At 40.2% G+C, this 13,696-nt stretch overlaps 1 protein-coding gene across 1 annotated transcript in view; it reads left to right on the plus strand.

The window, feature by feature from the left end:
* foxj3 (forkhead box J3) overlaps positions 1-13,696 on the plus strand; it is a 79,797-nt gene that overhangs the window by 35,267 nt on the left and 30,834 nt on the right. The window lies entirely within an intron of this gene.

Raw genomic sequence — 13,696 nt, forward strand, 5'->3', positions numbered from 1 at the left:
AGCGTGTGTGTGTGCACGTGCATGTATGTGTGTGTGTGTGTGTAGGGGGAGATGAGAAGGCATGTGTTATTGTAAATGGATTGATTTTAGCTTTTGTGGCATGCCTTTTGTAAGGAAATGAATTGTTTAATATAGCAACCTTTGTTTCCTCCTTTACCTTCATCATCTCGTATTTAGTTGTCAGAAACATAGCAGCACACGTGCTTTTAGTCTGCATGTATTCCTGCGTTGAGTTAAAGCAATTTTCATTCAGCACTGAGGTCAGCTCTGTATTTTGTATACCGCCTACCTGCTTTGGCATTGAATTTAACCATTCATTTCACATTAACGATCTGTCTCTCCAGACATGGGCACAAGGTTGCAGCAGATCTTTCCAATTTCTTTGTTGTTGTGTTAAGATTGTTAACAAATCTGGCACTTATTGCTTAGTCCGTATCCACTAAGATGCTTTTATATTCCTTTGTGTTGAGAAAGCAACTTGGAGTAATCATCATTTAGGTGGGTTGAAGTGGACTTAGTGAAGTTTTATGCACATCCACAGATTTTATTGCTTGGAAATATGAGGGTGTGACTGACCAGCCCAACTAAAATAACTGTAGATAAGACACAACATTTAGTCAACACTTTACACTTTTTATACATTTAGAGTGGGTGGCCACAGTGGGAATCAAACTGGTGCTGCTGGCAGGGTACAAGCTTTGCGCTACCCACTGAGTTACAGTCCCACTGTAGATACAGCAGGAGGGACCACGTGATATCAATTCACCAAAGCTTGGCCAATGTGTGTGGCTGTCTGCTCATTGCCTTTAGTTCTTTTACTGTCAAGTATGGCTTTTTCCTGAAATCAGGTGCTAATTTCAGGATTTCCATGGCCATGAAACACTGTGGGACATGCTTATGTAATTCAAACCTTGTTGTAATGCTTAAAAATAATAATTGGCATTCATGACTTGGAAATGTCATGAAATACTAATAGAAAGCAGGTCTTTATTAGAATTGTTTAAAAACTTCACAATATATATCATAGGAACTGTTTTGAAACCCTTGCAAAAATGCAGCTGCTGTTCTGTATTTTAAAGATTTTTCTACAACCTTTTTAGTTGCAAACCAGCGATTGGATTCAATCCTCTTTGGGATTAACTGACCAAGGCAAATTTCCAATATTGGAAGTAAGTATGCAGTTTAAGAAGTGTGAGATCATGAAAGGTCTTTTCTTTAGATTGACAAATACCCCATAAAGCAAAACTGATGTTTTTACAGGGTTGTAAGCTTAAGTTCACTGCAAACTATTAATTAATTATTAATGTGATTTTACAAGAGTACAGTTGTGAAAAGCGGTTGCAGAAAGCATTATTGCTAAGGTTTATGTGCATTAAATTCATGGCACTTTATTTCACCAGTATAATCCTCTCAGTATCAATACTACTTTCCAGTGAGTCCTGAGTACATAATGCACAGTATTATTCAACGTGTTTACCCATTAATTACCTCTGTCAAGGCTCTTATGTTTCTTTTAGAGTACATGAAATTCAATGGACCGACAGGCCTTGGATCAAGGAACAATTGATTACAGATTTTTATGATTTCCACCATCACAGGACTGTTGTTTGGTATCCACGGAGACGAACTATAACTATAAATATATAGTGTTGAGATGGAAAGAGTTTCTATTCAGCGTCAGGTGTAATGCAAATCTGTTGACGTAACTGAAATGATGTCTTGGCTGTAAGGGCAAGTTAGCGAATTAGTCAGCGTTTGTGGAGTTTGACGCTCTTCAAGTACTTTCTGGTTTAGTAAAAGATTGCACAGATCAACAGATTATGGCCTACATGTGGGCTGTAACTGTAGAAATACCGTCACATTTAAAAGTGTGAAAAACCACATCACTCTAACCAGGATGCTGTACTGCACAGGAAACAGTGAAAAAGCGGTTTGAAGATGCGCTCATAGGCTAGAGCCTGCGTCACAGTCTCTCTCTCAGTTCTTGTTAAAAGGGTGTTTTCCCTGCCATAGTTTTTTTCTGAGAATCTAAACAACTGAAATAATTTGTATAAACCTGTATGTAAAAAACCGTCTCATTACATAAGACAGTGAATGAAGTCCAATAATACTGTTTCCATGCCTGGGGCATTTGAACAAGCTCCAGTAGCCCTAGGTTTGTTCCTAATGTTTTTGTGCTTGGAGAATTTTCACAACCCATCACACAAATCATATTTTCATCTAAGCTTGTGCTAAAGCCAGGGAAAAGTTTCTCTCTCCCAATCATCAGGAGCTTTGCTTTTTTGGGGGGCTTTAAATCCCTCAGAGAAGCATCTTTGGAAAAGTAGCATGTACACCTAATTGAAATTGTATAATTCTGTAATATCCATGCAGTAGTAATGTTTCCCTGCACTGTGACTATTGATATGATATGAATCCACCTATAGTGTGACAGAGTAATGCATGTTTGTGTGTGTAATTAGTTGGAAGCAAGCATGCCTGGGTGGGGTGAATGTAGGTCGGATGTAGTCATCGCTCCTCTGTTCCCCTGGAGATGTCAGTCGCAGGAATTTGGGACTCAGCACACGCATGCGTCTGTTCTGTATGATAATGCAAGCTGTGCCGGCGAGATGAGACCAGGCTAATCTGGGCACCAGCAACTCATTTAGTCATCTCAATAGAACTCCATTAGCCTGCGCTTTTAAGAAATATCAATAAGTGTTGTCAATAAAAACAGATAATTCATCAAGGTCAAAAAATATGAGCGCTGCCTTCGAGAGTGCAGAATGTGTGCTTGGCATCTATGAGCAAGCCATTAGATGGTGCTTTTCTTAACACTTTCTCCAGCTCTCTGAGGTATTCATATTTTGCAGGTTTGTCTCAGCAGTCTTTTGTAAGATTCAGCATGTACACTGCAGCTTCTGCGTCCTTCTGTTCATTGTATGTCATATGCATGGATTTCTGAAGTGATGCCAGTTTCCTTCAGGACATTATTTTGCATACTATGATTCCTAAACACATAATTTCAAGTAAAGTAGAGGCATGTTTGAGTACTGCAGTATACTGTTTCCTGTGTTCCTGATTTTTCAGTGATCTCTTGGTCAAAGTTAATATATATTGCCTATTTTAAAGCCACCAAGAGCAATGTAATTTGCCTGAGATGACTCCTCTGAGATTGTAAGGTAAATTGAAGCAGTCAGGTCTCTTTTCCTGTCATGGGCACTTCACAAAGAATACTTTTGAGTTTGAATACTTTGAATAGATTTGGTATTGAAGAATACATAAAAGCATGCATGTTGGAACTTTATTGAAATAAAAATGTGGATTATTTGTATGATAAGTGATGGATTTAACGGATTAGGGGATGAACATAGGTCTGAAATCTGGTGTCACAACTTCTCGAATCTGCTCATTCTCTTCACGGATGCAGAGTCGCGTGTCATGAATGGCAAATCAGCGTTCTCTCACTTTCGCTACAACAGTGGGGCAATTGGTGCATAAATGATTTGCAGACGTGTGGCTTCAAGACAGTTCAAGACGACAGCTTCAGGGGAGGGGGTATTCCCCTTGTCAACCTCTACCTGCAAATCATGATGGCCAGTCTGGTAGACAACTCGAGAGCAAACCATAGAGGTTAAGATTTTATTGAGGTTTCAATAAGTATTGCTTGTCAATTGTATATTGGCCTTTTTTTTGAATCACTGTTTAGTGGAGAGATGGTGTTAAGTATTGACCTGTGTCTAAATTATTTGTTTAAAACATTAAATGACAACACCAAGTGGACGTCTTAAGATAATATTCTTACTCTAAATGAATAATTACGTGTTTGAAACTTTGATTTTAAAATGCCAAGCCACATTTTATATTTTGTCTGTCATAATTTCAAATAATTCATTTTACTGATAATTGATAATTTGCAAATAAATGTACTGAAATCAAATTAACATCGACATTTAAGCTCTCAGGTGTTTTTGAAATAATGCCTTCATACTGGATTGGCTAATTTAAGCAAACAGACTTGCTAATTGATTCTGCACGGATGTCTTAACTGATTGCAGTCTTTGTCAGGCTGTTAGAAATGTGAGACTCTGCGGAGTGACAGTGTGTGCGATTTTTCTTTTCTGGTATATTTTCTGTTTTAAAAAAAAACTGGTCAGGAACAGTATTGAATAGAGACTCCACATACACTCTCAAATGTTGACCTCCACACTCATCTCAAACCTTCTCCCGGCTCCTTGTAGGCTCACTTCAGGCAAAGTGTGTAAATTCCCCTCTGCATTTCTTCCAGGTGAAGAATGCCAAAGAAAATCTGGAGCAATTCTCAACCAGTTTAGAAATGCTTGAAATGTTTGCTCTTGAACTTTAGCTGTTGAGGAGATTGTTGCTACTGGCATGATTTTATTTTATTTTATTTTTTTCATCTCTTCCACACCTGTGTAGAGGAGAGAAAATTAGCTGGAAGAGAATGTAGGCTGATGTTGATTGCCTAACAAATATCGAGTCTCCCGCTGCATTTTCACTCTGGTCCATAGCTCTCACATGATCTTGTTAACAGGGAAGTATAGCTTTGGTCTGTAAATCGTCCACTGTGCAGGGATGGGGCACAGAGCTGCCTTCTGCATGGGCCCTGGACCTTGCTTTGATCTCATTATAAAATGCAAATACACAGTACCCTAAACAGATCAAAGGTTCAACTTCCCATTGGATCTGAGGCTTAATAATGGCAGCCTGGAGCAGTTTTCTATTTTTTAAGAAGCGATTTGGGTAGCTACTGGTCCTCCAGGACATTATTTACTCTGGAGATAATGTTCCTGCTTCTGACTGGTGACTAGCCACAGCTCAGAAAATCCCTGCTCCTGTTGCTTATTTGAATAAGATTGGTCAGGTATGAGAATTTGTGCTTCCTGCCCCTATCTCACACCTCAAGCTTAGGTTTGCAGGGCCTGAAATCTGAAAGTGTAAAATTGCTTCGGTGCTAGACTCTCTGATACCTTCATCTGCTTCCTTAGCCTGTATCATCATTACACCGTAAAGCAAGCATTTAAATTTTAAGCACTTTGCTCATACTGAATTTTTCAGCAGCACTGATACATATTTAGAGCACTTTCTTCCTTTTGTAACGGAAGCATCAACACCAAATCCCAAATAATAACCCTTTTCAAAAAGTTCATAAATTTCTCTTTTTCAGTCCAATGTCATATGAACCTTGGCTGTGATACCGTCCAATGAGGGGATTTTTAGCACTTCTGTCTCATCCTGGATTCCTCTTTAATTGTAGAGACAGCAGAAGTGGCTGCATGCTGGCCCGGTGCTGACTTTGTCAGGTGGTGGGAGGGGTAGTGATTCACTCGGCAGCCAGTTTGATCCTGCTGTGAGGCGGGTTCCCGTGTCAGGAAGCTCCAGCCTGGCCACACGCCCACCAGCCTCACCTTGCACCCGCCTACCGGCGCCCCACCGCTCACGCTCTGGCCCTTAGAGTGGGCGGGGAGAGCAGGCTGGCAGGCCTTGGCACGGATACATTTTGGCAGGAGCTGCTGTCCCCACACTCCACTGAGTGAAGTGCTGACTGCAGTGCAGAACATAAAAGGCCCGAGGCTTCTATCTCTTCCTCTTGTGGCCTGCAGGCCTGTGTAGAAATGTTGGCTTCAGTTTTACTTGAAACTGTAGCTGTCTTTTTGACAGTCTTAGCCTCACAGTTCATCCCCTATATATATGACTTCTGTTATCATTTTAAACAGTCATTAACCCGTAACAGATCCCTCCCATCTACTCTTCTTGTTCAGAGAGTTGTGATATAGCAGTTGGTTGTAAAATCGGTTGACCATTACCATCAATTGATTCAGTGAACTTCCTCCTCTGTGATAATGACTTATGTTGAAGTCAATGCCTGACTCACTGGCTGGGAGACACCACTTGTGTCCCCACATTTTCTTTTCCACCTCCTAAGAATCATTTATAATGCTAATAACAGTGGACAATGATGGGCTGTTGATCCCTGCACACATTCTTAGTCACAGCCTCAGGCCTTTGAAAAAACTGTTAGTCAGTCTGTATTGTTGAGGCTTGTTCTTCAGTTGGTAATTATGGAGGAATATGAAAGGCCAAGACTGCAGATCTGTCAGCATAGTTGGGTCTGCTGGGTTGCTAACTTTCCTCATGTCCACTAGCTCGTTAAAGATCCAATATTGTGCTTATTTCTAGGCTTATTTTTTATTTTTATTTTTTGTCTGGGTGTCTACTTGAAAAAAATCAAAAAAACACAGTGTCTCTTATATTGTCTTTTGCTGCAGCACTTCGATTCACCTATTCTATTCTATTGGAACTCTCTGTTTTAGCACCCGTCTGCCCAGTCTGCTCTCACTGGTCAGCTCTCACAGACCTGAGTAGGAACCACCGATTGCTTTTTTTGTATCAATTCTGCTGGGGTTTTGCAACCACAGTTTACTGTGAGCATGGATGAGGCCAATAACATCACAAGTCCTCAATTTCTTAAGACAGATGTCTCTTAGTGGATTGAATGATTTTTGCTATGTGGTATTTTTGCAACACCTTGACCTGTTTTATAATCAAAACTCTGATAATCTGGGACCAAGGCTTGGCTTTTCTTTTCTTTGCAGAATAGTGGGTTGGATATGAGTAGATGAAAGTATTACGCTGACTGGCATCAGTGGGACCTGTAAGACTCTTAAATAACTAGGGACAGGGTCAGGATCTGTAATTCTATGTTTTTTTCCAGAGCTGTCCATTTATGTGGTGACTGAGATCATCACCTCCAGCAGGCCGTGCCATTGCTGTGTCATAGATCCATAGCTTGAAGTGCAGATGGGCAAGAAAAGTAACCCCAGTCTCACAGTTAAAGTTATGAACTGCAAGGAATTTGAAGCGCATTTCAGAACGAATCCTAACTGGAAAAATCATTAGCTAGTCCTTAGATTTTTCAGAGGAGAAGATGAAGGGCCATAGGGAGCTGCTCAGAAACTCTTTACTTCCGTGGCTAGAAAGATTTAGACAAAAATAGCACTTTGCTTTCCCTGTATTTTAACTTAGTTTTCCCAGCGATCGGCCTTCTGCCCTCTATCATTTTTCTGCTTGGTTGGCTGTCAGCTTTGCGTAATGTGTTGTACAGTAAGAGCTTAATATTACTGTGAATGCCTGTGAATTATGCCAGCCCATCATGGATTGTCTTATTAGGAATCAGGGAAGTGTTCATCCTTTTTTTGAATACTGTGTGTTGTTAGGGTGAAAAAAATTTTTCCTTGACTGATTATAATTGTAAAATTGTGTTCTGTTTTACTCTTGAGCTTACACACATTAAACAGCATCAGAAAGAAATAATAGCTTAGATTTCTTGTCATCTATTGTTAGCCTCTTTATATGAAAGTGATTAGAAAAAGCTCTGCTCCGTTACTCTGAAACAGCTTTCCCCTACTGGAGAAACAACAGTCATCAGATCCTTTGGGTTTGTTCTTAAAAAAGGGGACAATTTGAAAATGATTCAGGTTAACAGCTAAAATGCCATTCCAAATAAATGCTGTGACATAGTAAACTGCAAGTAACCACAGTATAAATATAAAGTGAAATTGGCGATGGTTATAATTAGTTGGCCAATTAGTTTTGTAAATGTAAGCAAGACCTCCTTATGCTGCTAAAAGACTACAGTACACATAGGCTGGGTTGAGCAGGCACGCTCGTCAATAAATCTTTACTGCTTCAGCTATTTGGCGGAAGATAATGAACACTTTCTTTGATAACCGCCCATGTTATGTACATGTACACTATATCCCAGTGATATCCTTCCGGTGTGCTTAAACAAGAAAACAATGCCCTCAGTGAACTCTTATTTTGTTTGTTATTTTCCTGTACCTGGACATATCACCATGTATGATATTTTAATTTGTGTTTTCAATATAAACTGCTCTTCTCCGTTAATTTGCTTAACTTGTGCTAAATGTATGCAGCCGTGCACGGTCAGAGCATCTGGATGCATTACTGTAGTTCAGTGATTGGTTAGGGTAAAATCAAATCCTCCCCTCCAGGAAACTGCTAATAAGAAGGCAATGTCAGACTGAATAACGGAGTAGTACCGTAATGGCTGTTCAGTCTGAATATCAGGCTACCTTTGTTTACATTGCGATCACAGATGGTGCCTTTTAACATAGCCTCTTGTATGTTCACTGATTTTTTCCCCTGACAAGGAGGCAGAGAAAGGAGAGGGGTATGCTGATGAATTCTGCATGCTATAAATAGAGCGCAGTCCTCTGAATCCGCCTTTAACACTGAATCTGCCCTGTTAAATTCATCTAAGCTGGGCTAGACCCGCTACTGCTGCAGCTGGCTCCGTCCATATATAAGATACAATTTTCACAACTGTTTAAAATAAACAAGGTGTGATTTAATCTTAACAAATATCTTTCAGTGTGACTTTGATTGATTGATATTTTTTTATTTATTTCTCTTGGTCTTTTTTAAAAATGTAATTAATAATATTCATAATTAAGGTAGCCTGCTCTCCCTGAAGAACGGTTGCCTCCTGTGAAGCGTGCAGCTAATTTATCTGCCAGCGCTGTGCTGTACAAGCAGCGTTTCCCTTTTGGAAATGAAAGGAAAAGAGGCTGCAGGACTAATTAGCAGAGGCTGGGGAAGGATCTTTTAGAAATGTCTACAGCAACCTGCGACTGCTGATAGGGTCAGAGGTCTGTAGCTTGACTGAGGTAAGCCGTGTACTGAGTGTCCACTTAGAGCAACTGGGAGCTTGGCCATGCTGCCTTACATCCAGACTGTAGGTCATTCACATCTGACAGAAATTTTTAAAAGGACTAGCGTGGCCCTGATGATTGCCATGTTGATAAAATCTGCATAGCAAGTAATTATCTTGGGTATACGTCATTCCATTTCATCTTCGTTCAAATCCACCCTCTCTCTTCTCTTGGCAATTATTTAACCCCCCTCACCTTCTGTGTCAGCTTCCCGCAGCTAATGGCTTCACTCTGCTTTTCACAACCCTTGCTTTTTTGGAGCGTGGAAATAAAGGCGAGTAGCTATGTCTTTACACGACTCTGCTGCTGCTCTCTGCTATTAAATGCTGCTTATTGATAAAGATGTCATTGTGGCAGAGGATATGTAGGAAAGAGGGTTTTTTGTCCATTTGCCTTGTCAGTGAAGCAGGATGGTTGTCTCTTATCCCAGAGAGATATTTGATCATCCTGCTGGTGCGTCCTCAGTGGGGTCAGCGGTCTGTGAGAGGGGGACAGTGACACAGCTGCGGCAGCCGAGTGGAACCAGTGATGGATGACATGCCAGAATGGGCCGCGCTGCCTTCCCAGGCGCCTGTGTTGACAGGCTCGGCTCTCGCATCTCACATTCGGCATCAGTAGGGCTAATCGCGGGTCATGCTGGCCACAGATGTGACACGTGAATATCGCTCCTGTAATTGCTCATTTGTCAAAGTCACTTTCTCAAAGAGCACGTTTCCACGGCTACATTATTGAACAAAACTTGATGTAATGGACAAACATAAAAAAAGATACTATGAAATTAAAGTGGGGCAATAGAAGCATTTTACACTTTGTCGTCTCATGCAGATTTGCCATAAGGAATCATTCCTGGTGTTTAAACTGGCTTTAATCATTATTCTTATGTTAAACGCACAAATGATAACATGACAAAAGAATGTAGTTTGATGACACTGTGAAGCAGCGTGGGATTAGGGGAGTTTTTCTTCATTGTTATACAAGCACCACTGCAGATGAAAATAATTGTGGTCCAACCAAAAATAGTGAACAATAGCTGACATGTCATCTGGTGTTTCCTGTTTCCCTGAAAGTTATAGTTAGTAGATAAACGAGATATGACGGCATTGACAGAAACAAATAAAACGCATCGTTACCTTGAATGTATTGTGGATTTTTCTGAATATTTAAGTAAACATTTTGAATGATCAAAAACAAAACATACTACAAAGGTCCAGTCATACAAATACATAATATGCCTATTACAATGACAGTGTCAAGTAGACACAAACACAACTCCAATTAAAGGTTGTTGCTTATTTTTTGTATTTATTAATTTTAACTAAAACACATTTTCAGCCAAGGGCCACTTAAAATTTTATTTCTAAGGCGAAATATGATGAATAGTCTAAATGGTATTCATTCATTTCCTCTTTCTTCTGATCCGAGGGCGAAAGCTACATTCTGTGTTTCTAGAAAATCGTCGGCTCCTTTCTAGCAGTATGTAAATTGTTTTGTGAGCGTGTGTGTTCATGTGTGTGCTCGCAGTGATTATAATCCAAGCCCTGGCTGTGAGCCCTTCAGCCTGTGCTCCACCAGCCACAAGGCCACAGCCTCTCCCCACCAGTTAATTGCATCTGAATTAGTCCATTAATGTGGCCGTGTAGAGGGATGAAGGGGTGCACGGAGGTGTCTGGCCTCTTTTGACCACTGCGATGTATTATTAATGGGTCAGCAAGTCTGGCAGCTCTGCATTAACTTGGCTAATGGACTGTACGGTGGGTCTGTGATTCCCTTTTTAGAAGGAAATCAAATCTAATACATATTACAACAAAAAAAAAATTCTCTTTGGCTTTTTTCAGAGTTTGTTAGCGAGTGCAGAGCAGTGATTTCAAATGAGCTGCTGCTTTGTGGATTTGCTCCCTGCTGACAGGTTACTACAGGGAGTCCAAGGTTACACTGAGTCATCACCCTGTGTTTGTCATGGACATGTACAGTAATGTACTTCGCTAATGAAAAGCTAAGCATCAGATCAGATTAATACAGATGATGGTAAATGGCTTACTTTTTTCCTCAGCTTGTGTAATAGTCTTCAAGCTGAGTGTATTCAAGAGCCTCGGGGATGAATGTTGTAAATCTATGAGTGACTTTCATGACACGAACACAGCCGATTAAGGAAATAAAGCCCTTTATCTGGCTGATCTTCATCTTTTGCACCCCAGTCATTTCTGAAAAAGACTTGGCATCACCAGGCAGAAGGTTAAAGCAGCCAGATCCAGAGTGGTGCTCATGTCGACCAGGTGATTTCTCTCTGTGTGACATTTAAATCTCATATTTTATTCAGATGATAGTTTCTTTAACTAAATCACAGTTAATGAAAATATTTCTTTATCTCTCAGCACAGAAATAATATTGGTGCATAGCTGTAGTCTGCACTACAGTCAAAAGGCTGTGCAAAGACAGAGGGTTAAGAAGTGGATGTGACTGTTTTATTTATTTGTATTCTGATGGTAACCTGCATATTGAGCAGCAGCATAAACTCTATAATGTTTGTGTAGACATGCAGGAAATTTAAAAGGTCAAAATGGCTCAGTTTTCCCTCAGCTCGATACAGTGTGTTTTCCCTACGTCTGTTTTGCATTTTGTCATCCAAACATCACATTTTACAGTCTTGGTATGTAGATGTAAAATTTGCTCCTTGCTTCTGAAGCCCATGGAGTAAAGAATATACAGTGAAGTGGCGCACAAAAGACTCTCTGTGCCGTTACTTAATTTGTCTAACTCTTAAGTGGACAGTTGGCACTACCCCGTCACCATTAGTAGCTGCAGTCAGTTCTTCATTGTTAGTGGGCACTGTAGTCAGCAGGCTGCTGTGAGCCATTGTCAGAGGATAGCATCAGAGGCTCTTCTTCTGGCTGATAATTAAGTGGCGTACTGACAAACGGCTTTCATCAGATCCCTCATGTGGAACTGAGAGCATGCGAAGGCTTTCAGGGAGGATAAACCAGAGGACGTCACTTTGCCTCCAATCTTTCATGGCCTTGTGCTGCCTCTGCAGTGGAGGAGGAAGGGAGAGAAAAAGCGCCCTGTGTAGCACAAGAGAAAAGTGCGAGCCTGCATCACTCAGAGAACCAGACTCAGTTTACAGCACTGTGAAAGGCGGCTCTCTTTGCCGATATTGTCAGTCTGTACTGTACCAGTTTCCCAGTTTGTCTCGGGCGACCAAGCATACAGTATGTGCTACGTCTTTTTTTCCCATTTGAGAATCTGTCAATTATTTTTGTTTCCTCTAGGCTGATGTAACTTGTGATGACTGTAGGCGCTGAGTGCACGAGAGTAGACAGACTGACAGAGTTTGACCCCCTGAAAAGATAAAACTACGAACCAGCCACTATGAAATCCCTTTGCTCAATCGTCACCAAAAAAATCAAGGTCAGCATCAGTTTTATATGCAGGCTTCTAATTTATCTGATTTTATGAGTAGTATAAACTTCCATTATTTAGAAATACGTCTGCATGATTACTCAAAATATAATGAAAATTGCAACAAGTGAAATATTAGAAATACAAGACGCTGAATACATCTAATAAAGGTAAAATGGCCATTGAAACAGCATTATAATGAAGCACTGTAATGCTGCAGGGCTAGACATCTTGTTTTCAATAAGTAAGAAAACATGTTTGTTTGGTACAGACTCAAACAAATGTCACACCATCATAATAAACAATTATAATTACTTCTGATCTACTCATATCAATTCCAGGCTTAAATCACCAATTTTGTTCCATGGCTGATTTAAGCACCACACACTTCTAGTTTATGCCCCACCCATTCCGAATATGGATGCAAATAATTAAGTTGGTTGAAGAGTTAAGTATACGGATACAGATAATGATGTAATCACTCATCACTACTGCCCTAATGTGCAATGCACTCTGCTAGGAGTGGATGATATAGCTTTAAAATAATATTGTAGTATTTTTATGTCACAATACACAATTCATATCTTGATATTTAGAAATCTCCTCAAAAGCGCTTCAGAAATGCAACAGTATTGTACGGATGACAAAGTATTATTCATATTTGATTTCTGATAAATAATCATCGTGTAAAGAGGATATAATAATTATCAAAAGGCCCTTACTAGAGCACGAAGAACAGTTTGTTGAGTAGAGTAAGACAACACTGATCATGTTAAAACGATATGTAAATTTTAAGACGATATACTTTCTCATATCACAATGACATATGTCATTATTTCGTCTTTATTAGTTTGTTAGCTGCCGTTCCCACTCGCTTCATTAGTTGCTAAATAAGAGAAAATAACAGAAGCTAACTGTATCAGGTAGATGACATCTAGTGACTTATCAGCAGTTACAGGAAACAGACTAGTTGTCTGTTTCCTGTAATTGCTGATAAGTCACTGGATGGCATTAAATAAAATTTGACATTTGGAAGTATTTAATGATTAAAGCAGTGAGAAGGCCATTTTAGCATTTGCAGTAATCTAAGTTAACTTGAAGCATGATTCTTGATTTTCTGCAGTGGATGTTACACAGGTTTATTTTCCTGACTTGATTCTAGTCCTGCCACATCTCAACCTTTTCGTTCCAGCCTAATCTACTATGTTGTACCAACCGGTTTACTGCTCAGTTGTGTTATCTATCACTCAATCCTGCCAATTTCCAGAGAGGTCGGTGCCCATCATCATTTCTCCTCCATTCTTTTTGGTTCATTGCCAATGACAACCCCGTTGAAGGTCAGAGATGTTCTGAAATAATCCACTTAATGGAATAATCCTACACTTCTGCACGCCACACTGTGCAGCAGTGATCGCAAGTGTAGCAGCAACACCAGAGGTTGTGCAAAGTGCTTCGACTGTGTGCAGTTTGGCTTTGAGTGAGAGAGTGAGACAGAGTGGGAGAGACACAAATATCGGCAAAAGAGAGAGACAAAGACGGATAGCTCTCTGAAGGACTGTGATCAA

Source organism: Acanthopagrus latus, chromosome 6 (assembly GCF_904848185.1).
Source record: "Acanthopagrus latus isolate v.2019 chromosome 6, fAcaLat1.1, whole genome shotgun sequence".
NCBI classification, from domain to species: domain Eukaryota; kingdom Metazoa; phylum Chordata; class Actinopteri; order Spariformes; family Sparidae; genus Acanthopagrus; species Acanthopagrus latus.